Source organism: Ranitomeya variabilis, chromosome 4, assembly GCF_051348905.1.
Source record: "Ranitomeya variabilis isolate aRanVar5 chromosome 4, aRanVar5.hap1, whole genome shotgun sequence".
NCBI classification, from domain to species: domain Eukaryota; kingdom Metazoa; phylum Chordata; class Amphibia; order Anura; family Dendrobatidae; genus Ranitomeya; species Ranitomeya variabilis.
Genome location: NC_135235.1, coordinates 262,806,303 through 262,833,073, shown reverse-complemented (window position 1 = coordinate 262,833,073; position 26,771 = coordinate 262,806,303). Strand labels below are relative to the sequence as shown.

Here is a 26,771-nt window from a genome sequence, read left to right as displayed (position 1 = left end):
TGTCCCTATTCCTGTCACTAACACACAGATATCAGAACAGTGTCATTATCATATTAAACAGTGTCAACTATCATAAACTACACAGGGGCACACAGAAAACACAAAACATACCCAGTTTTATTAGGTAGGCATGCACAGGAATGCAGGGCTCAAATCAGCTGCCTGCACACCCTGTTACACTGGGCTGTCAGCATTTAGATTGAGCAGCAGGATTGTCAATCTGGCCAAGCCTGTGGGCATTTTCCCAGGTGCCTCCCATCCTTGGGGATTTGCTAGCTATTTATCTGGGAGCAGCGCAGTGTAAGCTGTAGCTTAGCTTTGTTTGGTGTGTGCTCACTCCAACGTTTGATTGTGTCATATTCTCTGATCTTGTAGCTGGACCTTGGATTTTTCGTGACCATTCATGTGGATTAGCTCTTCTGCTCTTGACTGCAGATACCTGACCCAGATTTGAACTCTGACTATCCATTTATCTTACTCCTTTGTCTTAACATGCTATCCTGGCATTTGTCCCTGGACTGTTACCTGACCATGCCTTTGTCTAGCCCCTCTGTACCATGAGCCATCATGGTATCTGATCTCAGACCTCCTGACTACCCTGTCTCATGGCTTGTCTGTGAGTAGTGACTCAGCGTCACACAGATCTGTTTCCAGAAGCAGAAGGTTGGAACATTTCCCTGTCTCAACTGCCAAAATTGTAATGTTATAATTAGAGGTGACCACTAGGGTTGAGCGAAACGGGTCGTTCATTTTCAAAAGTCGCCGACTTTTGGCTAAGTCGGCGTCTCATGAAACCCGATCCGACCCCTGTGCTTGTCGGCCATGCGGTACGCGACTTTCGCGCCAAAGTCGCGTTTCAATGACGCAAAAAGCGCCATTTCTCAGCCAATGAAGGTGAACGCAGAGTGTGGGCAGCGTGATGACATAGGTCCTGGTCCCCACCATCTTAGAGAAGGGCATTGCAGTGATTGGCTTGCTGTCTGCGGCGTCACAGGGGCTATAAAGGGGCGTTGCCGCCGACCGCCATCTTACTGCTGCTGATCTGAGCTTAGGGAGAGGTTGCTGCCACTTCGTCAGAAGCAGGGAGAGAGTTAGGCAGGGTCCACTAACCACCAAACCGCTTGTGCTGTAGCGATTTCCACTGTCCAACACCACCTTCGGTGTGCAGGGACAGTGGAAGCTATTTTTTTTTTTTTTTTATCTCAGCGCTGTAGCTCATTGGGCTGCCCTAGAAGGCTCCGTGATAGCTGTATTGCTGTGTGTACGCCACTGTGGAAACCAACTGCTTTTTTCAAAGCACATATCCTCTTGTTCCTTCCTTTCTGCACAGCTATCTTTTTTGTTTGTCCACACTTTTCATTTAATTTGTGCATCAGTCCACTCCTATTGCTGCCTGCCATACCTGGCTGAGATTACTGCAGGGGAGATAGTAATTGTAGGACATTTTTTTTTTTTTTTTTTTTTTTGTGGGAGATTAAGATTGGCATTTCTGCTACAGTGCCATCCCTGTGTGTGCCATCTCTCATTCAGTGGGCCATAGAAAGCCTATTTATTTTTTTGTTTTTTTTAATATTATTGGGTTTCTAAAGTCTCCCTGAAAAAAAAAAAAAATACATAAAAAAACAGTGGGAGAGTAATATTGCCCTTTCAGCTTGTGTGCCAGTCTTGACTCCTGGGTGTGCCACCTCTCTCTCTCTCATTCAGTGGGCCATAGAAAGCATATTTATTATTATTATTTTATTTTTTTTTTAATATTATTGGGTTTCTAAAGTCATTTTGAAAAAAAAAAAAAATACATAAAAAAACAGTGGGAGAGTAATATTGCCCTTTCAGCTTGTGTGCCAGTCTTGACTCCTGGGTGTGCCACCTCTCTCTCTCTCATTCAGTGGGCCATAGAAAGCATATTTATTATTATTTTTTTTTTTTTTAATAATATTGGGTTTCTAAAGTCATTTTGAAAAAAAAAAAAAAATACATAAAAAAACAGTGGGAGAGTAATATTGCCCTTTCAGCTTGTGTGCCAGTCTTGACTCCTGGGTGTGCCACCTCTCTCTCTCTCATTCAGTGGGCCATAGAAAGCCTATTTATTTTTTTGCTTGATTTGGGTTCTAAAATCTACCAGAAAAAAAAATAAAACATCAATCAGTGGGAGATTAATATTGGCCTCAGGGCTTGTGTGCCACTCCTGACTCCTGTGTGTGCTATCTCTCACTCAGTGGGCCATAGAAAGCCTATTTATTTTTTTGCTTGATTTGGGTTCTAAAACCTACCAGAAAAAAAAAAAAAACATCAATCAGTGGGAGATTAATATTGGCCTCAGGGCTTGTGTGCCACTCCTGACTCCTGACTCCTGTGTGTGCCATCTCTCACTCAGTGGGCCATAGAAAGCCTATTTATTTTTTTGCTTGATTTGGGTTCTAAAATCTACCAGAAAAAAAAATAAAACATCAATCAGTGGGAGATTAATATTGGCCTCAGGGCTTATGTGCCACTCCTGACTCCTGACTCCTGTGTGTGCCATCTCTCACTCAGTGGGCCATAGAAAGCCTATTTATTTTTTTGCTTGATTTGGGTTCTAAAATCTACCAGAAAAAAAAATAAAACATCAATCAGTGGGAGATTAATATTGGCCTCAGGGCTTGTGTGCCACTCCTGACTCCTGACTCCTGTGTGTGCCATCTCTCACTCAGTGGGCCACAGAAAGCCTATTTATTTTTTTGCTTGATTTGGGTTCTAAAATCTACCAGAAAAAAAAATAAAACATCAATCAGTGGGAGATTAATATTGGCCTCAGGGCTTGTGTGCCACTCCTGACTCCTGACTCCTGTGTGTGCCATCTCTCACTCAGTGGGCCACAGAAAGCCTATTTATTTTTTTGCTTGATTTGGGTTCTAAAATCTACCAGAAAAAAAAATAAAACATCAATCAGTGGGAGATTAATATTGGCCTCAGGGCTTGTGTGCCACTCCTGACTCCTGACTCCTGTGTGTGCCATCTCTCACTCAGTGGGCCATAGAAAGCCTATTTATTTTTTTGCTTGATTTGGGTTCTAAAATCTACCAGAAAAAAAAATAAAACATCAATCAGTGGGAGATTAATATTGGCCTCAGGGCTTGTGTGCCACTCCTGACTCCTGACTCCTGTGTGTGCCATCTCTCACTCAGTGGGCCATAGAAAGCCTATTTATTTTTTTGCTTGATTTGGGTTCTAAAATCTACCAGAAAAAAAATAAAACATCAATCAGTGGGAGATTAATATTGGCCTCAGGGCTTGTGTGCCACTCCTGACTCCTGACTCCTGTGTGTGCCATCTCTCACTCAGTGGGCCATAGAAAGCCTATTTATTTTTTTGCTTGATTTGGGTTCTAAAATCTACCAGAAAAAAAATAAAACATCAATCAGTGGGAGATTAATATTGGCCTCAGGGCTTGTGTGCCACTCCTGACTCCTGTGTGTGCCATCTCTCACTCAGTGGGCCATAGAATGCCTATTTATTTTTTTGCTTGATTTGGGTTCTAAAATCTACCAGAAAAAAAATAAAACATCAATCAGTGGGAGATTAATATTGGCCTCAGGGCTTGTGTGCCACTCCTGACTCCTGACTCCTGTGTGTGCCATCTCTCACTCAGTGGGCCATAGAAAGCCTATTTATTTTTTTGCTTGATTTGGGTTCTAAAATCTACCAGAAAAAAAATAAAACATCAATCAGTGGGAGATTAATATTGGCCTCAGGGCTTGTGTGCCACTCCTGACTCCTGACTCCTGTGTGTGCCATCTCTCACTCAGTGGGCCATAGAAAGCCTATTTATTTTTTTGCTTGATTTGGGTTCTAAAATCTACCAGAAAAAAAATAAAACATCAATCAGTGGGAGATTAATATTGGCCTCAGGGCTTGTGTGCCACTCCTGACTCCTGACTCCTGTGTGTGCCATCTCTCACTCAGTGGGCCATAGAATGCCTATTTATTTTTTTGCTTGATTTGGGTTCTAAAATCTACCAGAAAAAAAAATAAAACATCAATCAGTGGGAGATTAATATTGGCCTCAGGGCTTGTGTGCCACTCCTGACTCCTGACTCCTGTGTGTGCCATCTCTCACTCAGTGGGCCATAGAAAGCCTATTTATTTTTTTGCTTGATTTGGGTTCTAAAATCTACCAGAAAAAAAATAAAACATCAATCAGTGGGAGATTAATATTGGCCTCAGGGCTTGTGTGCCACTCCTGACTCCTGTGTGTGCTATCTCTCACTCAGTGGGCCATAGAAAGCCTATTTATTTTTTTGCTTGATTTGGGTTCTAAAATCTACCAGAAAAAAAAATAAAACATCAATCAGTGGGAGATTAATATTGGCCTCAGGGCTTGTGTGCCACTCCTGACTCCTGACTCCTGTGTGTGCCATCTCTCACTCAGTGGGCCATAGAAAGCCTATTTATTTTTTTGCTTGATTTGGGTTCTAAAATCTACCAGAAAAAAAAATAAAACATCAATCAGTGGGAGATTAATATTGGCCTCAGGGCTTGTGTGCCACTCCTGACTCCTGTGTGTGCTATCTCTCACTCAGTGGGCCATAGAAAGCCTATTTATTTTTTTGCTTGATTTGGGTTCTAAAATCTACCAGAAAAAAAAACAAAACATCAATCAGTGGGAGATTAATATTGGCCTCAGGGCTTGTGTGCCACTCCTGACTCCTGTGTGTGCTATCTCTCACTCAGTGGGCCCTAGAAAGTCTTTTTATTTTTTTAGTATTTGGTTTCTAAATTGTCCCTGAAAGAAATCATTTGATCTTATTTGGTTTCTAAAGTCTCCCTGAGAAAAAAAAACAAAAAAAAAAACGTGTGAGATTAATATTGACATTTGTGCTTGAGTGACAGTCCTGCGTGTGTGGCATCTCTCATTCAGTGGGCCATAAAAAGCCTATTTATTTTTTTGTTTTTTTTTAATATTATTGGGTTTCTAAAGTCTCCCTGAAAAAAAAAATACATAAAAAAACAGTGGGAGAGTAATATTGCCCTTTCAGCTTGTGTGCCAGTCTTGACTCCTGGGTGTGCCACCTCTCTCTCTCTCATTCAGTGGGCCATAGAAAGCCTATTTATTTTTTATTTTTTTTTAATATTATTGGGTTTCTAAAGTCTCCCTGAAAAAAAAAAAAAACATAAAAAAACAGTGGGAGAGTAATATTGCCCTTTCAGCTTGTGTGCCAGTCTTGACTCCTGGGTGTGCCACCTCTCTCTCTCTCATTCAGTGGGCCATAGAAAGCCTATTTATTTTTTATTTTGTTTTAATATTATTGGGTTTCTAAAGTCTCCCTGAAAAAAAAAAAAAAACATAAAAAAACAGTGGGAGAGTAATATTGCCCTTTCAGCTTGTGTGCCAGTCTTGACTCCTGGGTGTGCCACCTCTCTCTCTCTCATTCAGTGGGCCATAGAAAGCCTATTTATTTTTTATTTTGTTTTAATATTATTGGGTTTCTAAAGTCTCCCTGAAAAAAAAAAAATACATAAAAAAACAGTGGGAGAGTAATATTGCCCTTTCAGCTTGTGTGCCAGTCTTGACTCCTGGGTGTGCCACCTCTCTCTCTCTCATTCAGTGGGCCATAGAAAGCCTGTTTATTTTTTTATTTTATTTTTTTTTTATTAGTATTTGGTTTCTAAATTGTCCCTGAAAAAAATTTTTTATCTTATTTGGTTTCTAAAGTCTCCCTGAGAAAAAAAAAAAAAATTAGGTGGGAGAATAATATTGACATTAGTGCTTGAGTGACAGTCCTGCGTGTGTGTCATCTCTGTGATTTTGTGCCACAGAAAACAGAGTGTGTAACATTGTGCCTGATTTACCTTGTGGTCTCACCAACCTGTTAAGGGATATAGAAATCATACTGAAGTTATAGCTCACCGTGTAAGTTGTTTGACAGCAACAAATAAAGTTACTTTGGTTAATTTTTTAAAACAATGAGGAAGTCTGGTGCAAGAGGTCGTGGCCGTGGGCGTTCATTGTCAGCTGGTAATGATGGTAGTGGTAGTGGAGCATCAGGTGGTCGTGGGGATAAAAATATTCCACCTAAGTCTGGAGCTGTGGAGCCAGTTTCGTCGTCAGGCTACACAAGGCCTCGAACGCTCTCTTTTCTGGGAGTAGGAAAAACGCTTTTAAAGCCGGAGCAGCAACAGCAAGTTTTGGCTTACATTGCAGACTCAGCCTCTAGCTCTTTTGCCTCCTCTTCTGAAACTGGTAAATGTAAAAGCAGCGCGTCGCTTGTGGATGTTCACGGTCAGGGACAAGTCGCTTCCTTGTCCTCCTCAGCAAAAACTACAACAAGAGAGAAGGATGCAGCAGGCGACACAACGGGTCACTCCATGGAGCTCTTTACACATACCGTCCCTGGCTTAGAAAGTGAAACACTTAACAGGCCATGCCCATTACAAGTAGAATCTGACATGGAGTGCACTGATGCACAGCCACAGCCAGAGTACTATGCTGCTCCTTTGACTCAGACCACCACATTGCCCTCTCAGGGTACAGATCCACAATCAGACCCTGATGAGACTATGTTGCCCCACCACGAACGCTATACCACAGACCGACACAGTGACACAGACGAAGTTGCACACGAGCTCGAAGAGGAGGTAATAGATGACCCGGTTGTTGACCCCGATTGGCAGCCATTGGGGGAACAGGGTGCAGGCAGCAGTAGTTCAGAAGCGGAGGTGGAGGAGGGGCCAGCAGGCATCAACATCGCAACAGGTTCCATCTGCCGGGCCCCTATCTGGCCCAAAACGCGTGTCAAAGCCAAAACCTGTTGGAGCACAGCGTTGCCATCCGGTTAAAGCTCAGTCTGCAATCCCTGAAAAGGGATCCGATGCTAGGAAGAGTGCAGTCTGGCATTTTTTTAAACAACATCCAATTGATCAGCGCAAAGTCATCTGTCAAAAATGTTCAACTAGCTTAAGCAGAGGTCAGAATCTGAAAAGTCTCAATACTAGTTGCATGCATAGACACTTAACCACCATGCATTTTCAAGCCTGGACTAACTACCAAACGTCCCTTAAGGTTGTAGCACCCTCGGCCAATGAAGCTAGTCATCAACGCAACATCCCTTCCGTCACTGTAAGGCCACCATTTTCCGCACCACCGGCAGTATCTGTGCAGGTTTCTTTGACAGCCAAAAGCAGTCAGGGTCAGGGAATCACCAGTTTTGTAGGAGGAAATATTGCATCTAGGGCACCGGCGGAAACAATACCGTCTCCAACCGTCTCTCAGTCTGCCATGTCCACCGGCACACCCGCAAGTTCCACGATCTCCATCTCTCCAGTTCAGCTCACACTACATGAGACTCTGGTTAGAAAAAGGAAGTACTTATCCTCGCATCCGCGTACACAGGCTTTTAACGCCCACATAGCTAGACTAATCTCGTTAGAGATGATGCCCTACCGGTTAGTTGAAAGCGAAGCTTTCAAAGCCCTAATGGAGTACGCTGAACCACGATACGAGCTACCCAGTCGACACTTTTTTTCCAGAAAAGCCATCCCAGCCCTGCACCAGCATGTTAAGACAAAAGAAAAAATCCAGCTCACCATAGTTGTAGTCCCTGGAGGCTCGGAGCACGGAAACACTGTGTCAAGGCGTGAGGAATGCAGGAAATAGAAAAAAATCCAGCTCGATGAGGTGGTGAGAAAGCAAAGTCTTGGTACTTTATTCACTTCATATCAAAAATGATCATGATCATGACTAAGGGTGCTATGTCACCAGAAACGCGTAGATAGTGTTTTTAATTATATTGTGCTGTTGTTGTTTTATCCTCTATTTTTTGATATGAAGTGAATAAAGTACCAAGACTTTGCTTTTTCACCACCTCGTCGAGCTGGATTTTTTTCTATTTCCACCAGCATGTTAAACAGCGCATCGTCCATGCACTCAGGCAATCTGTGAGTACAAAGGTGCACCTGACTACAGATGCATGGACCAGTAGGCATGGCCAGGGACGTTATGTGTCCATCACGGCACACTGGGTGAATGTGGTGGATGCAGGGTCCACAGGGGACATCAATTTAGGGACAGTTGTGCCTAGCCCACGGTCTAGGAAACAGTTGACTGTAGGCGTTCGCACCCCCTCCTCCTCCTCCTCCTCGTCCTCCTGCAGAAGCTACAGCTCTTCCACAGACCGCAGTTGGCCAACCACTCCATCGGCAGATGACACTGTTGCACACCAGTTGTCCCATTATGGGCCAGCTACTGGCAAGCGTCAGCAGGCTGTATTGGCTATGAAGTGTTTGGGCGACAACAGACACACCGCGGAAGTTCTGTCCGAGTTCTTGCAACAAGAAACGCAGTCGTGGCTGGGCACAGTAGATCTTGAGGCAGGCAAGGTAGTGAGTGATAACGGAAGGAATTTCATGGCTGCCATCTCCCTTTCCCAACTGAAACACATTCCTTGCCTGGCTCACACCTTAAACCTGGTGGTGCAGTGCTTATTGAAAACTTATCCTGGGTTCTCCGACCTGCTCCTCAAAGTGCATGGACTTTGCTCACATATCCGACGTTCGCCTGTACACGCCAGCCGTATGCAGAACTATCAGCGGTCTTTGAACCTTCCCCAGCATCGCCTAATCATAGACGTTGCAACAAGGTGGAACTCAACACTGCACATGCTTCAGAGACTGTGCCAACAGAGGCGGGCTGTTATGTTTTTGTGGGAGGATACACATACACTGGCAGGCAGTAGGATAGCAGACATGGAGTTGTCAGGTGTGCAGTGGTCGAAGATACAAGACATGTGTCAAGTCCTTCAGTGTTTTGAGGAATGCACACGGCTGGTTAGTGCAGACAACCCCGTAATAAGCATGAGCATCCCTTTAATGCGTCTGCTGATGCAAAGTTTGACGCACATAAAGGAGCAGGCGTCTGCACCAGAGGAAGAGGAAAGCCTTGATGACAGTCAGCCATTGTCTGGTCAGGGCAGTGTACAGGACGAGGTAGCGGGCGAAGAGGAGGTGGAGGACGAGGAGGATGATGGGGATGAGTATATTTTTAATGCGGAACCTTTCCCGGGGGCACTGGAAATTGGTTGCGTGTCAAGGCCGGGTTCTGGTTTTTTGAGGGACACAAGTGACGTAGATTTGCCTGCAACTGCCCCTCACCCAATCACAACCGGAGATTTGACAACTGGAACTTTGGCCCACATGGCGGATTATGCCTTACGTATCCTAAAAAGGGACACACGCATTACAAAAATGATGAACGATGACGATTACTGGTTGGCCTGCCTCCTTGATCCACGCTATAAAGGCAAATTGCAAAATATTATGCCACATGAGAACTTGGAACTAATATTAGCAACCAAACAATCAACTCTTGTTGACCGTTTGCTTCAGGCATTCCCAGCACACAGCGCACGTGATCGTTCTCACACGAGCTCAAGGGGGCAGCAGACTAGGAGTGTTAGGGGTGCACACATCAGAAGTGGCGTTGGACAGAGGGGTTTTCTGACCAGGTTGTGGAGTGATTTTGCTATGACCGCAGACAGGACAGGTACTGCTGCATCAATTGAAAGTGACAGGAGACAACATTTGTCCAGTATGGTTACTAACTATTTTTCATCCCTTATCGATGTTCTCCCTCAACCGTCATTCCCATTTGATTACTGGGCATCAAAATTAGACACCTGGCCAGAATTGGCAGAATATGCATTGCAGGAGCTTGCTTGCCCGGCAGCAAGTGTCCTATCAGAAAGAGTATTCAGTGCTGCAGGTTCAATATTAACCGAAAAAAGGACTCGTCTGGCTACCCAAAATGTTGACGATCTAACATTCATTAAAATGAACCACAACTGGATTTCGAAATCTTTTGCCCCACCTTGCCCGGCCGACACCTAGCTTTCCAATGAAAAGCTCTTGCCTGTGGACTACTGTGAATTACTTTTCTAATGTCTAATTTACTGCAGCTGATTGTCCAGCATACGACACGTTTACACCTCCCTAAATGGCCAAACTCCCCACACGGGGCCGTGGTATCGCGACTTGGCGCAAGCACCCGTGAGACTGCTGTTTGTCTGAAGAGGTGGGTGTACTCGCTTTTGGTCGACGGCATTGCTACTGGGTTCCTCATAGTACAATAAAGTGTCTCTGGCGGTGGTGGTGGCCACCCAACGTCAGACACACTGTTGTAACATGAGGGGCCTTGGGCCTGTAACGCCGGCCACAAGAGAGTTCACCCACCCCCAGGTCAAACATTGCTCTACCACTTCCACAGTTATCTCTCACACTTCCACCAATGTTAAGTCTATGCGCTGACATCCTTCCATACCTGCCACTGACAATACCATTGTGTTGACATGTATGATGGTACTTAACATACTCAGGGGCAGTGTCCTCTATTTACCACAGTAAATACTTTGCGCAAAATTAGTAGGTCTGAAACAACGCAGATGATCCCACCCCTGAACCTAATGATTGCACCCTTTAGTGTTTTTGTTTTGTTTTAATGCGAGACATTCACATTTAGTTGTTGTTTTGGACTACTAACTGGCAGACACTCATTACAATCGGCCTCCGTTGACCAGACCACTGCTGCCCGTGTACCCCTGGAACCAATTATAAAGTGCCTACAGCCAGCCCATTTTATTATGTTAGGCCTTCGAAGCCTGTCTAAGGTCCCTCCTTCCACTAGGCCTCCACTGACCAGACCACTGCTGCCCGTGTTCCCCTGGAACCAATTATAAAGTGCCTACAGCCAGCCCATTTTATTATGTTAGGCCTTTGAAGCCTGTCTGCGGTCCCTCCTTCCACTAGGCCTCCACTGACCAGACCACTGCTGCCCGTGTTCCCCTGGAACCAATTATAAAGTGCCTACAGCCAGCCCATTTTTTTATGTTAGGCCTTCGAAGCCTGTCTGTGGTCCCTCCTTCCACTAGGCCTCCACTGACCAGACCACTGCTGCCCGTGTTCCCCTGGAACCAATTATAAAGTGCCTACAGCCAGCCCATTTTTTTATGTTAGGCCTTTGAAGCCTGTCTGCGGTCCCTCCTTCCACTAGGCCTCCACTGACCAGACCACTGCTGCCCGTGTTCCCCTGGAACCAATTATAAAGTGCCTACAGCCAGCCCATTTTATTATGTTAGGCCTTCGAAGCCTGTCTAAGGTCCCTCCTTCCACTAGGCCTCCACTGACCAGACCACTGCTGCCCGTGTTCCCCTGGAACCAATAATAAAGTGCCTACAGCCAGCCCATTTTATTATGTTAGGCCTTCGAAGCCTGTCTAAGGTCCCTCCTTCCACTAGGCCTCCACTGACCAGACCACTGCTGCCCGTGTACCCCTGGAACCAATAATAAAGTGCCTACAGCCAGCCCATTTTTTTATGTTAGGCCTTCGAAGCCTGTCTAAGGTCCCTCCTTCCACTAGGCCTCCAATGACCAGACCACTGCTGCCCGTGTACCCCTGGAACCAATAATAAAGTGCCTACAGCCAGCCCATTTTATTATGTTAGGCCTTTGAAGCCTGTCTGCGGTCCCTCCTTCCACTAGGCCTCCACTGACCAGACCACTGCTGCCCGTGTTCCCCTGGAACCAATTATAAAGTGCCTAGAGCCTATTTTTTTATTTAATTTAATATTAATAAAGCCAGGATGAACTACGATATACCACGCTATGAGCTACCCAGTTGACAATTCTTTTGCGAGAAAAGCCATCCCACCCCTCCACCTGCATGTTAAAGACCGCATTGTCCTTGCATTCTGTCAATTTGTCAGTCCAAAGGTATACCTGACAACAGACACATGGACCTGTAGGCCTGGCCACGGAAGGTTACGTGTCCTTTGTGGCTCAATGGGTTAATGTATTGGATGCATGGTCCACACAGGGGACAGCCTGCAAAGTCTGTCTGCAGTCCCTAATTCAAGTTGTCCTCAACTGAATAAAGCTGAGCTTCTACCTTCTGTTCCAAATTACCATTTTTAAAAATGCAATTGGCTGTTCCGGCCTACTAAAGGTGTCTGTCTGCCCCTGCCTGGTGTTGTCCACAACTGAATAAAGCTGAGCTTCAACCTTCTGTTCCAAATTACCATTTTTAAAAATGCAATTGGCTGTTCCGGCCTACTAAAGGGGTCTGTCCCTGCCTGGTGTTGTCCTCAACTGAATAAAGCTGAGCTTCAACCTTCTGTTCCAAATTACCATTTTTAAAAATGCAATTGGCTGTTCCGGCCTACTAAAGGGGTCTGTCTGCCCCTGCCTGGTGTTGTCCTCAACTAAATAAAGCTGAGCTTCAACCTTCAGTTCCAAACATACAACAAAAAACTGGTACAATACAAAAAGTGGCCTCCAGCTACAAAAACTTTCTCCTACAAGTAGTTAACTGACAGTTTTTTTACCAGTGAAAACACAGATATGGCATCCAACGAGTGTTGTCCTGTCTCGTCTTCTTTATATTATTGCCAAGAAGCTGCAACTGAATAAAGCTGTGCTTCAACCTTCTGTTCCAAATTACCATTTTTAAAAATGCAATTGGCTGTTCCGGCCTACTAAAGGGGTCTGTCCCTGCCTGGTGTTGTCCTCAACTGAATAAAGCTGAGCTTCAACCTTCTGTTCCAAATTACCATTTTTAAAAATGCAATTGGCTGTTCCGGCCTACTAAAGGGGTCTGTCCCTGCCTGGTGTTGTCCTCAACTGAATAAAGCTCAGCTTCAACCTTCTGTTCCAAATTACCATTTTTAAAAATGCAATTGACTGTTCCGGCCTACTAAAGGTGTCTGTCCCTGCCTGGTGTTGTCCTCAACTGAATAAAGCTGAGCTTCAACCTTCTGTTCCAAATTACCATTTTTAAAAATGCAATTGGCTGTTCCGGCCTACTAAAGGGGTCTGTCCCTGCCTGGTGTTGTCCTCAACTGAATAAAGCTGTGCTTCAACCTTCTGTTCCAAATTACCATTTTTAAAAATGCAATTGGCTGTTCCGGCCTACTAAAGGGGTCTGTCCCTGCCTGGTGTTGTCCTCAACTGAATAAAGCTGAGCTTCTACCTTCTGCCTCTTATTAACTGCTGTTTTTTTAAAAAATTGGCTGTTGCGGCCTACTAAAGGTGTCTGCCCCTCCCTGTTGTTGTCCTCAACTGAACAAAGCTGAGCTTCCACATTCTGGCTTTCGCCCTATACTATCAGATATTAAACTGCATTTGGCCTACTAGTGTGGTTAGGCCCTTGAAACAGTGTCTGCTGCTCTTGGGTTTGCTACTCCACTGAACAAAGCAATGCCGCCTGTTTAGTCCTGTTACCAATTTTGAACTGCATTTAGCCTACTTTATTCTTTGGCCCTATATCTGTTTCCTCCTCATCCTGCCCATTGCCCAGCCACTGCTAGATGAGTCTGCTGGTACATTGACCTAGACCACTACATTCCCCTTATACTCTACACAGCCAGAATCTGACCCTGCTGAAAGTAAGGTTCCCCTTCCCGCATGTTATACCACCTTACACAGGGACAAAGAGGAAGGTGCAGATGAAAGTGCAGGTTCCTTCATCAGGTGGGGGGGCATACTCGTTGGCGACGTCACTGGCACAGGGCCCCTCAGAGTACGCAAAAGTGTCGCTGCTGGTGGGAGGCGCCCCCGCCATGCAAACACACCGCCGTACTTTGAGGGGCCCTGTGCCAGTGCCAGTGCCAACGAGTGGGCCCTGGCTGCTTGCTTAGGATCACAGCACTTGCAAACTTTACATACTTACCTCTCACTGCTCCACTGCCGTGACGTAGTTCACGTTTCCTGGGCCCACTAAAACCTTGAACGAGCCCTACCCCCCACAACTTTTGCCAAATGACCCCCAATTTCCAATGCCCAACTATTATTATAAAGTTAATTAAGATTGACAAGCTTCAGAAACAAGAATGGATGTTTTTGGCATTAAAATGGGCACTGTAGGTGTTTTCCTGGCCTCCACTCACTGCCGACTATGCTTCCCCATTGACTTGCATTGGGTTTCGTGTTTCGGTCGATCCCCGACTTTTAGCGATAATCGGCCGACTGCACTCGACTCGACTCTGGACAAAATCGGGTTTCACAAAACCAGACTCGATCTTAAAAAAATGAAAGTCGCTCAACTCTAGTGACCACGTATCCCATCCCAGTTTGGGCACAAAAATATCAGACCTCGAAATCTAGCAAAATGCATCTAATGGAACATCAATTAGCAATTAGAATATTTGAAGAAAAAAAAGCCTGTTTGATTAAGTTATTAGAAAGATGAATGTATATTTTTATTTTTTGATGTTTGATGAAAGAAAAAACACTGTGGTACCGCCTATATTTGCTTGATTGTGACTTTTTAACATGTCTGCATTCATGTTGTTTCAATATTCAGTATTTTGTTTTCCTGTAGGTCATATTAAAGGAGACATCTTGATTGAGCTCAGTCCTGGATCCTTTGTTCATCATCTGCAGCCTGTGAGTTTTTCAAGCACATCATATTGCTGAAGGCCAGAGGCAGATGCATCATGGAGCTGAAAAGATGGGTGGATGAACGTACAGGAGCATTCGATTGGAGACATGTCACAAAACTTCATGCCATTGGAGAGAGCAGGTATTTTTCAAAAAAATTTGAGAATCCCATTGTTGTTGTTTCTACAGAAGAAAACATATGACTGCAGTCTTTATGTAATATTGTGTATCTTCTTTTTATCTCATGTTGCAGTGATAGTCTATTGACAACTAAATTTTAAGCGTAAATAGAAAATTCTACATTTGTCCACTCAGACGAAAATTCTCAGTCTTCGTAGCTGTATAATAATATTGGAAGGGCACAATATGGCACACATTTGGGTTAGAGGTATAAATTTGGAGAATCCAAACCACAGCTGTGATGTATATCTGCAACGTATTCAATCGATTGGCTATACAGTGGGAAATTAGCACCATTGTCCAAAGTGCAAAAAAAGACCATACCATAATATAAATTGCTTGCAGTGGCTGCCTGTACAGGAGAGAACTAACTGCTGCACTTTTCCTATTTAGAAACAAACGTTTTCCCAGCCTATAAGGCTTCTTTCACACTTCCGTCTTCCAAATCTGCACAGGATCCGTCAAGACGCTGAATTGACGGATCGTGTGCAGATTGTGGAAAACGTGTGCACTGGGCCCGTCTTTCTGACGGACCCGTCGAGGCTATGTGCACCTGTTGTGTATGCGTCTTCCAGCGGTTTTCACAACACAAACCAGGTTAAAAAAAAAAAAAAAATCGCAGCATCAATTGTAAAAATAGGCAGCATCAATAGTAAAAAGAGAAAGAGAGCGAGCGAGAGAGAATTTCCCTGACGGGAAATTCTTCCATGCATGCTCAGTTTGAAAAGACGGGACTCGTCACTGGAGTCCTGCTTTTCACAGTCAGCAACGCATCCTGTGCCCATAGGGTTCCATTGTAGCCAGTGAAGGGCAGCGCAGGATGCGTCGCTGACTGATTTTCTGACGTGCAGAATAAACATTCCTCTGAACGTTTTTTCTGCCCGACGGACCTTTTTTTATGCAGGATCCAGTGCACGACGGATGAAACGGATCACAACCCGTCGCTAATACAAGTCTATGAGAAAATACAGGAACCTGCAAATTTTATTGCAGGATCCTGCATTCTCAAAAATCGACGGATTGTGACGGGAGCTGAAAGACGGAAGTGTGAAAGTGTGGCTAACTTTACTGTGTACCACAGGAAAGAAACATGCACATCTAAACAGAGAGGAAAAATAAATTAGTTTATTAACTGAAAACTTACAGCATTAATCTGTCACAAGTGTGTCACGTCCTCCTTGGAGATCTGCAGTTAGGAAACTATTACTTATTGTGAATCGCAGGTTTTCCATTTTGCCTGTGTGTTTTGTTCCCCATATTAAATGGATTCAATTTTCTTTGATGCCGAAGAGGTTAATGACAATTTCTTTGCTTAGAAACATACAACTCCATCTCATAGCTGCTCCTGACATGCTCATTTCCTCACTCTATAAAATCTGGTCAGACCTTCTCTTTCTCTCCAGTGAAAGTTTACTTCATGGTTCACTGGAGTTGCTTTGCTGAAGTTGGAAATCATTGTTGCTGCTGGAGATTGTTGAATGCTGTTTTTGGGTGTATGCTTTCTTCATTATCTTATTTCCATTTGGTTTGTGCACTCCTACCCTTCCCTGTATTCCTAACTACCTTAGGTAAGTGTTTTGTATGTAAGTTTTTTTTGTTATCCCTGTTTGTCCTATGTGTATAAACACTAGCATTTCTGTCCCAGGCCTCCTGGTGGAGGGAACAGCTTAGGGTATAACACGAGAACAGTATTACTGGTGGTCCAAACCTTCTCACCTTCAGAGGTACCTTTGGGAGCAGGGATAGTTAAGACCCCAGCCATGGGAACGGTGCAGGGCCCTTTTCCCTAATCACATACAGTCACAGTGTGCCACAATCTTGGTTGAATTCAAATGTCTCCCCCAAAGCTGAAAGTCAATGATCCAGCACTAACTACTGAGCTCTAACATAGTAATATAATTCGCAAGGCAGAAAAAAGACATTTGTCCATCCAGTTCAGCCTATATTAGGTCATAATAAATCCCCAGATCTACGTCCTTCTAAAAGACCTAATAACTGTAAGATACAATATTGTTACACTCCAGGAAGACATCCAGGCCTCTCTTGAACCCCTTGACTGAGTACGCCATCACCACCTCCTTAGCCAAGTAATTCCAGATTCTCACTGCCCTAGCAGTAAGGAATCCTCTTCTATGTTGGTGGAGAAACCTTCTCTCCTACAGACGCAGAGAATTCCCCCTTGTGACCGTCACCTTCCTTGGTATAAACAGATCTCGAAGAGAGATTTGTAATGCCCCCTTTTATACTTAGTGATGAGCGAATATACTCGTTACTCGAGATTTCCCGAACATGCTCGGGTGTCCTCCGTGTATTTTTTAGTGCTCGGAAATTTCGTTTTTATTGCCGCAGCTGAATGATTTACATCCTTTAGCCAGCATAAGTACATGTGGGGGTTGCCTGGTTGCTAGGGAATCCCCACATGTAATCAACCTGGCTAAGAGATTTAAATCATTCAGCTGCGGCAATAAAAACTAAATTTCCGAGCACTAAAAAATACTCGGAGGACACCTGAGCATGCTCGGGAAATCTCGAGTAACGAGTATATTCGCTCATCACTAATACTTATACATGGTTATTAGATCGCCCCTCAGTCGTCTTTTTTCTAAACTAAATAATGCTAATTTTGCTAGTCTCTCTGGGTATTGTAGGTCCCCATCTCCTTTATTAATTTTGTTGCCCTCCTTTGTACTCGCTCTAGTTCTATTGTATCCTTCCTGAGAGCTGGTGCCCAAAATTGTACACAGTACTCCATGTGCGGTCTAACCAGGGATTTGTACAGAGGCAGTATAATGCTCTCATCATGTGTATCCAGACCTTTTTTAATGCACCCCATGATCCTCTTTACCTTGGCAACCGCTGTCTGACACTGACTGCTCTAGGTAAGTTTATCATTAAAGGGAACCTGTCACCCCCCTCAGGCATTTGTAACAAAAAGAGCCACCTTGTGCAGCACAAATGCTGCATTCTGACAAGATGGCTCTTTTAGTTATGATGCCTGCACACGCTGAAATAATCACTTATAAAATGTGCCCCCTCTTACCCTGAAATCACCAGGGAGGCGGGTCTTTCCTTTCTAATCAGACGCAGCACAGCCATCAATCCAGGCCTGTGCACGCCGGGCACCGCCTCCTCTTGCTGCATTATCATCCCCGGCGCCTGCGCATTAAGTTTTTTTTTGGTGTGCACAGTTGCGCTGCCCTTTGTACTTACAGCGCAGGCGCCAGAAAAGATAATGAAACAAGAGGAAGCGGCGCTCGGCGCGCACAGGCCTAGAGTGAGGGCTGTGCTGCGTCTGATTATAAAGTAAAGACCCGCCTCCCTGGCGATTTCAGGGTAATAGGGAGCACATTTTATAAGTGATTATTTCAGCATGTGCAGGCATCATAACTGAAAGAGCCACCTTGTCAGAATGCAGCATTTGTGCTGCACAAGGTGGCTCTTTTAGTTACAAACGCCTGAGGGGGGTGACAGGTTCCCTTTAACTAGGATCCCAACGTCCTTCTCTATGTCAGATTTACCCACTGGTTTCCCATTCAGTGTGTAATAGTGGTATTGATTCCTTCTTCCCATGTGTATAACCTTACATTTATCATTGTTAAAATGCATTTGCCACCTCTCGGCCCAAGTTTCCAACTTATCAAGATCCATCTGTAGCAGAATACTATCTTCTCTTGTATTGACTGCTTTGCATAGTTTTGTATCATCTGCAAATATCGATAATTTACTGTGTAAACCTTCCACCAGATCGTTAATACATATGTTGACGAGAATAGGTCCCAACACCGATCCCTGCAGTACCCCACTGGTCCCAGCAACCCAGTTAGAGAATATACCATTTATAACCACCCTCTGGTTTCTATCACTAAGCCAGTTACTTACCCATTTACACACATTTTCCCTTTGACCCAGCATTCTCATTTTGTGTACGAACCTCTTGTGTGGCACGTAGGGTTGAGCGACTTTGACTTTTTTAGGGTCGAGTCGGGTTTCGCGGAACTCGACTATCTCAAAAGTCGGGTCGAGTGAAATCGGCCGATTATCTCGTAAAGTCGGGATCGGCCGAAACACGAAACCCAATGCAAGTCAATGGGGCAGCATAGTCGGCAGTGAGTGGGGGCCAGGAAAACACCTAGAGTGCCCATTTTAATGGCAAAAACATCCATTCTTGTTAATGAAGCTTGTCAATCTTAATTTCCCTTATAATAATAGTTAGGCATTGGAAATTGGGGGTCATTTTGCTAAAGTTGTTGGGGGTAGGGCTGGTTCAAGTATTTTGTGGGCCCAGGAAATCTGGACCACGTCACGGCAGTGGCGCAGGGAGAGGTAAGTATTTCAACTTTGCAAGTGCTGTGATCCTGAGCAAGCAGGGGGGGCCCACTCTTTGGCATTGGCACTGGCACAGGGCCCCTCAAAGTACGGCGGTGTGTTTGCACAGCGGGGGCGCCTCCCACCGGCAGCAACACTTTTGCATACTATGAGGGGCCCTGTGCCAGTGACGTCGCCAACGAGTATGCCCCCCCCACCTGATGAAGGAACCTGCACTTTCATCTGCACCTTCCTCTTTGTCCCCGTGTAAGGTGGTATAGCATGCGGGAAGGGGAACCTTACTTTCAACAGGGTCAGATTCTGGCTGTGTAGAGTGCAAGGGGAATGTAGTGGTCTGGGTCAATGTACCAGCAGACTCATCTAGCAGTGGCTGGGCAATGGGCAGGATGAGGAGGAAACACAGATATAGGGCCAAAGAATAAAGTAGGCTAAATGCAGTTCAAAACTGGTAACAGGACTAACCGGGCGGCATTGGTTTGTTCAGTGAAGGACAACTGTAATGAGAGGCTGACACAGTTAGTAGGCCCAAGTAATTAAGTGGGCCAAATGAAGTTCAAAATTGGTAACAGGAGTAAACAAGCGGCACTGATTTGTTCAGTGAAGGAGAACATCAAGGAGCGGCAGACACCGTTACTAGGCCCCAACCAAAGTAGTAGGGTAACTGCAGTGTGACATTAAAAAATACTCAATGAGAGCCTGAAGGTTGAAGCTCAGCTTTTTCAGTGGGTACACAGGCAGCATTGGTGTGGTCAGTGGAGAACGATTGCAAGGAGGGACCGCAGACAGACTTACTAGGCCTAAAATAATAAAATAGGCTCTATGCAGTTTTAAATAGGTTACATGGGTACACAGGCAGCATTGTTGTGGCGAGCGGAGGACGATTGCAAGGAGGGACCGCAGACAGACTTACTAGGCCTAAAATAGTAAAATAGGCTCTATGCAGTTTTAAATAGGTTACATGCAGGGGTGGGATTCAAATTTTTAACAACAGGTCCTCTAAGTCGCGGCGGCCTGAATTTTGGCCACGCCCATTTTCAATAACCCCGCCCATACTAATAAGCCACGCCCAGTGGCACGATTCATATTTTTGGAAGCATGCGAGCAGGTCTGAGAGTGCTGGAGCGCATACCTGCGCTCCTGTTACAGAGCCCGCCCCGACCGCAGGTGTCCTAAACGGGACTCAGAGAGGCAGCGCGATGCTGCCTCTTTGAGTCCCGTTCAGGACACTTGCGGTCGACTCCGGGCTTTGAACAGGAGCGCAGGTATGCGCTCCCTCCAGCACTCTCAGACCCGCTCGCAGGGCAGGTTTGACAGCCGCTTTGCTGCGATTATACGCACCGTATAATCGCAGCAAAATCGTCCATGTGCGCCTGCCCTTAGGTAAACCTGCATTCGCAGGGGGTTGGACCCGATGGCCCTTGAGGTCCCTTCCAACTCTACAATTTTATAATTCTAAGAATGCTAGCACCAAAGAACAGGGCGCTGATACTGTATATGGGAGAGGGGTGTTATACGGGTTGTGTACCACAGCTCTGCATTTCTCTATACATTATTCAAGGACCAAACAAACCTTGAGGAGTCTTCCATGATGTCAACGTGGCATCCACTGTGTTTCTAGCCAGCAGCTTCAGCTGGTAGCTAAAAATAAGAGAGAAAGTGTTAGGGGCACTGTGATGTCTATATGAACACGATCGTGTCATATACACATCAGCTTCTCCCTCCTATATAGTCCATGACTGGCTGCCACATCCAACAGGGCCCAGGGAAGGCTAGAGGGCTGCAGGGCAAAGGAGGAGGCTAGTGGGGACTGGGTGCTGCAGGGCCCAGGAGGGAGGCTACAGAGTCCAGCGGGAGGCTAGTGGGACTGGGGGCTGCAGGGCCCAGGGGGGAGGCTACAGAGTCCAGCGGGAGGCTAGTGGGACTGGGGGCTGCAGGGCCCAGGGGGGAGGCTACAGAGTCCAGCGGGAGGCTAGTGGGACTGGGGGCTGCAGGGCCCAGGGGGAGGCTAGTGGGGACTTGGGGCTGCAGGGCCCAGGGGGAGGCTAGAGGGCTGCAGGGCCCAGGGGGAGGCTGGTGGGGACTTGGGGCTGCAGGGCCCAGGGGGAGGCTACAGGGCGCCCCCCCCTCTATAATACTATCTACAAGGCACAAATACCGCCACACCATGACCAGATGACATATTACCACCACAGTGATCGAATAATATCAAATACAAGGAACAAATACCAAAACATCATGACCAGACCACATATTACCACCACATAGTGACTGAATACTATAGTACTGATCAATAATAAAAAAAAACCCACAATACTATCACCATAAGTGCCATTATACACAGGAGATCTGTACTTAGTATGCAGTGTCTGTGTACAGGTAATCCAGTGATCACCAGTGACATTATACACAGGAGCTCTGTATATAGTGTATGGGTAATACAGTGATCACCAGTGACATTATACACAGGACCTCTGTATATAGTATACAGTGTATAGTGTCAGTGTATAGGTAACACACTGACTCACCAGTGACGTCTCTAGGTGAAGTCCTTCATCTTTCATCCCGCACAGACCGCCATCACTTCATCCAGCCAGGACTCGTCTCTGCAGGAAATAACACAGTTATCTCGAGTTCCACTTGCAGAACACATTACTTAATTTTCCCAACTTTTACATTACACCACACGAAGAAGGCGACACAGTGTCACTGTACACAGTAATAGGACCGCCCCTCCATTTAAAACAGTGTACTCAAAAAATAAAATAAATACATCACTGCAGTAATATTATCCCTTAATTAGCCCCCTATGGTAATAATATTCGCCATCCTAGCCCCTGTGTGTCTCATTCCTGGCGTCAGCCATATGTTCTCCCATCCTGCCCTAATGAGTATCCATCCTGCCCCATATGATCTTCCCATCCTGCCCCATCTGTCTCCATCGTATCCATCCTGCCCCATGATCCTGCCCCATCTGTCTCCAATCCTGCCTCCAGTGTCTCCAGTCATGCCGCCATGTCTGTCATCCTGCCCCCTGTGTCTCCAATCATGCCCCGTTTCTCCATTCTGCCCCTGTGTCCAGCAATCTGCCCCTGGGTCCAGCTTTCTACCCCCGTGTCCAGCTTTCTGCCCCCCTGTGTCCAGCTTTCTGCCCCAGTGTCCAGCTTTCTGCCCCCCAGTGTCCAGCTTTCTGCCCCCCAGTGTCCAGCTTTCTGCCCCCCAGTGTCCAGCTTTCTGCCCCCCAGTGTCCAGCTTTCTGCCCCCCAGAGTCCAGCTTTCTGCCCCCCAGTGTCCAGCTTTCTGCCCCAGTGTCCAGCTTTCTGCCCCCCTGTGTCCAGCTTTCTGCCCCCCTGTGTCCAGCTTTCTGCCCCCCTGTGTCCAGCTTTCTGCCCCAGTGTCCAGCTTTCTGCCCCCGTGTCCAGCTTTCTGCCCCAGCGTCCAGCTTTCAGCCCCAGCGTCCAGCGTTCTGCCCCAGCGTCCAGCGTTCTGCCCCAGCGTCCATCGTTCTGCCCCAGCGTCCAGCTTTCTGCCCCCCTGTGTCCAGCTTTCTGCCCCTGTGTCCAGCTTTCTGCCCCCCTGTGTCCAGCTTTCTGCCCCAGTGTCCAGCTTTCTGCCCCCGTGTCCAGCTTTCTGCCCCAGCGTCCAGCTTTCAGCCCCAGCGTCCAGCGTTCTGCCCCAGCGTCCATCGTTCTGCCCCAGCGTCCAGCTTTCTGACCCCCTGTGTCCAGCTTTCTGACCCCCTGTTTCCAGCTTTCTGCCCCCCTGTGTCCAGCTTTCTGCCCTGGGCCCCCCCGATCGCCGCTCTCAATAAAAAAAAAAAAAAAGTTCTGCTTACCTGACCGCAATCCTGCTCTCTCTGGTTATCGGTGGGGGCGGCCATCTTCCTGAGGCCGCGCGTGCGCAGGTGGAGTGCTCTGCTGACCGGGGCTTCAGGAAAATGGCCGCGGGATGCCACGCATGCGCAGATGGAGATCGCGGCGGCCATTTTTCTGAAGCCGAGATGCGAACAGGTAAATTCTGCGCCGCCGGCGACCCGCCCCCCGTATTGTGCCGCCCCCCACATTGTGCCGCCCGGGGCGGCCCGCCCCCCCCGCCCCCCCCTTCCTACGCCACTGCCAGTGGTAACCATTTTGAAAATTTCTATCTGCCAGCATTCCGCTAATTGAAAATGGCATTTTCAATTACCGGAACGCTGGCAGATAGCCGTTTACTAAAATTTCTATCTGCCAGCATTCCGCTAATTGAAAATGGCATTTTCAATTACCGGAACGCTGGCAGATAGAAATTTTAGTAAACGGCTGCCCCGTACCGGGTCGTACCGGCTGAATCCCACCCCTGGTTACATGGGTACACAGGCAGCATTGGTGTGGTCAGCGGAGGATGATTGCAATGAGGGACTGCAGACAGACTTACTAGGCCTAAAATAAATAAAAATAGGCTCAAGGCACTTAGAGTTATCTCGCAGGGGTACACAGGCAGCATTGGTTTGGTCAGTGGAGAACGATTGCAAGGAGGGACCGCAGACAGACTTACTAGGCCTAAAATAATAAAATAAGCTCTATGCAGTTTTAAATAGGTTATATGGGTACACAGGCAGCATTGGTGTGGTCAGCGGAGGACTATTGCAAGGAGGGACCGCAGACAGACTTACTAGGCCTAAAATAGTAAAATAGGCTCTATGCAGTTTTAAATAGGTTACATGGGTACACAGGCAGCATTGGTGTGGTCAGCGAAGGACGATTGCAAGGAGGGACCGCAGACAGACTTACTAGGCCTAAAATAATAAAATAGGCTCTATGCAGTTTTAAGTAGGTTACATGGGTACACAGGCAGCATTGGTGTGGTCAGCGTAGGACGATTGGAAGGAGTGTCTGACACAGTTAGTACTCCCAAAAAATAAATAGATGTTAATGTCTCGCAAAACAACAAAACAAAAAAACAAAAGTGTGGCATACTTAGGTACAGGGGTGGGCTCCTCTGCTGAGTTTCAGACATAGTAATTTGGCACGAAGTATTTACTGGTGTCAATATAGGACACTGACCCTGACTATTTTAACTAGCATCATACATGTCAACAAATTGGTATTGTCAGTGCCAGGCATTGAAGGATGTCAGCGCATAGACTAAACATTGTTGGAGCTGTGAGAGATAATTTTGCACGTGGTAGAGCACAGTTTGAGCTGGGGGGGAACTCTCTTGTGGCCGTCGGTACAGGCCCAGGGCCCCTCATGTTACAACGGTGTGTCTGACGTTGGTTGCGCGCCACCACCGCCAGAGACACTTTATTGTACTATGAGGGACCCAGTGGCAGTGCCGTCGACCAAAAGCGGGCACACCCACCTCTTCAGACAAACGGCACTCTAACGGGTGCTTGCGCCAAGTGGCGAAACCACGGCCCCGTGGGGGGAGTTATCCCATTTAGGGAGGTGTAAACATGTCGTATGCTGGACAAACAGCTGCTGCAAATTAAGAGATTGGAACACTCAGTAAGACCAGTCCACAAGCAACACATTTTTATAGGAAAGCTAGGTGTCAGCCGGGAAAGGTGGGGCAAAATAATTTGAAATCCAGGAGTGGTTCATTTTAATGAAGGTTAGATCATCAACATTTTGGGTAGCCAGACGAGTCCTTTTTTCGGTTAATATTGAACCAGCAGCACTGAATACTCTTTCTGATAGCACACTAGCTGCTGGGCAAACAAGCTCCTGCAATGCATATTCTGCCAATTCAAGCCAGGTGTCTAATTTGGATGCCCAGTAATCAAATGGGAATGACGGTTGAGGGAGAACATCGATAAGGGCTGAAAAATAGTTAGTAACCATACTGGACAAATGTTGTCTCCTGTCACTTTGAATAGATGCTGCACTACCTGTCCTGTCTGCAGTCATTGCGAAATCACTCCACAACCTGGTCAGAAAACCCCTCTGTCCAATGCCACTTCTGATTTGTGCACCTCTAACACCTCTGCCCTGTAGCCCCCTGCACCTCGTGTGAGAACCATCACCAGCGCTGTGTGCTGGGAATGCCTGAATCAAATGGTCTACAAGAGTTGCTTGTTTGGTTGCTAATATTTGGTCGAGGTTCTCATGTGGCATAATATTTTGCAATTTGCCTTTATAGCGAGGATCACAGAGGCAGGCCAACCAGTAATCGTCATCGGTCATCATTTTAATAGTGCGTGGGTCCCTTTTGAGGATACGTAAGGCATAATCCGCCATGTGGGCCAAAGTTCCAGTTGTCAAATCTGCGGTTGTGCTGGTTTGAGGGGCAGTTACAGGCAAATCTACGTCACTTGTCTCCCTCAAAAAACCTGAACCCGGCCTTGCCACGCCAGCAATTTCCATTGGCCCCGGAGAAGCTTCCTCATTTAAAAAAAACTCATCCCCATCATCCTCCTCGTCCTCCTCCTCTTCTCACGATACTTCGTCCTGTAGACTGCCCTGACCAGACAATGGCTGACTGTCATCAAGGCTTTCCTCTTCCTCGGCTGCAGACGCCTGCTCCTTTATGTGCGTCAAACTTTGCATCAGCAGACGCATTAGGGGGATGCTCATGCTTATTATGGCGTTGTCTGCACTAACTAGCCATGTGCATTCCTCAAAATACTGAAGGACTTGACACAGGTCTTGGAGCTTCGACCACTGCACAGCTGACAACTCCATGTCTGCCATCCAACTGCCTGCCCATGTATGTGTATCCTCCCACAAGTACATAACAGCACGCCTCTGTTCGCACAGTCTTTGAAGCATGTGCAGTGTGGAGTTCCACCTTGTTGCAACATCGATGATTAAGTGATGCTGGGGAAGGTTCAAAGACCGCTGATAGTTCTGCATACGGCTGGAGTGTACGGGCGAACGGCGGATATGCGAGCAAAGTCTGCGCACTTTGAGGAGCAGGTCGGGTAACCCCGGATAACTTTTCAGGAAGCACTGCACCACCAGGTTTAAGGTGTGAGCCAGGCAAGGAATGTGTTTCAGTTGGGAAAGGGCTATGGCAGCCATGAAATTCCTTCCATTATCACTCACTACCTTGCCTGCCTCAAGATGTACAGTGCCCAGCCTTGACTGAGTTTCTTTCTGCAAGAACTCGGACAGAACTTCCGCGGTGTGTCTGTTGTCGCCCAAACACTTCATTGCCAATACAGCCTGCTGACGCTTGCCACTAGCTGTCCCATAATGGGACACCTGGTGTGCAACAGTGGCAGCTGCGGATGGAGTGGTTGTGCGACTGCGGTCTGTGGACGAGCTCTCGCTTGTGCAGGAGGATGAGGAGGAGGAGGAGGAGGAGGGGGGGCAAATGCCTACAGCCAACTGTTTCCTAGACCGTGGGCTAGGCAGAACTGTCCCAATATTGCTGTCCCCTGTGGACCCTGCATCCACCACATTCACCCAGTGTGCCGTGATGGACACGTAACGTCCCTGGCCATGCCTACTGGTCCATGCATCTGTAGTCAGGTGCACCTTTGTAGTCACAGATTGCCTGAGTGCATGAACGATGCGCTCTTTAACATGGTGGTGGAGGGCTGGGATGGCTTTTCTCGAAAAGAAGTGTCGACTGGGTAGCTCGTAGCGCGGTACAGCGTAGTTCATCAGCGCTTTGAAAGCTTCGCTTTCAACTAACCGGTAGGGCATCATCCCTAATGAGATTAGTCTAGCAATGTGGGCTTTCAAACCCTGTGTATGCGGATGCGAGTACTTCCATTTCCTAACAAGAGTCTCATGTAGGGTGAGCTGGACTGGAGAGCTGGAGATCGTGGAACTAGCGGTGGTGCTGGTGGACATGGCAGACTGAGAGAGGGTTGGAGATGGTATTCTTGCCGGTGCCCTACATGCAGTGTTTCCTACTACGAACCTGGTGATTCCCTG

General features: G+C 46.6%; 1 pseudogene across 1 annotated transcript in view; it reads left to right on the top strand.

Annotated features, from left to right (window-relative positions):
* The window catches only part of LOC143768795 (indolethylamine N-methyltransferase-like), a 37,127-nt pseudogene that overhangs the window by 6,469 nt on the left and 3,887 nt on the right, over window positions 1-26,771 (top strand). Inside the window, exon 2 of the transcript XR_013214032.1 lies at window positions 14,345-14,545. The product of XR_013214032.1 is annotated as an indolethylamine N-methyltransferase-like (transcript). The remainder of the gene's footprint in view (window positions 1-14,344; window positions 14,546-26,771) is intronic.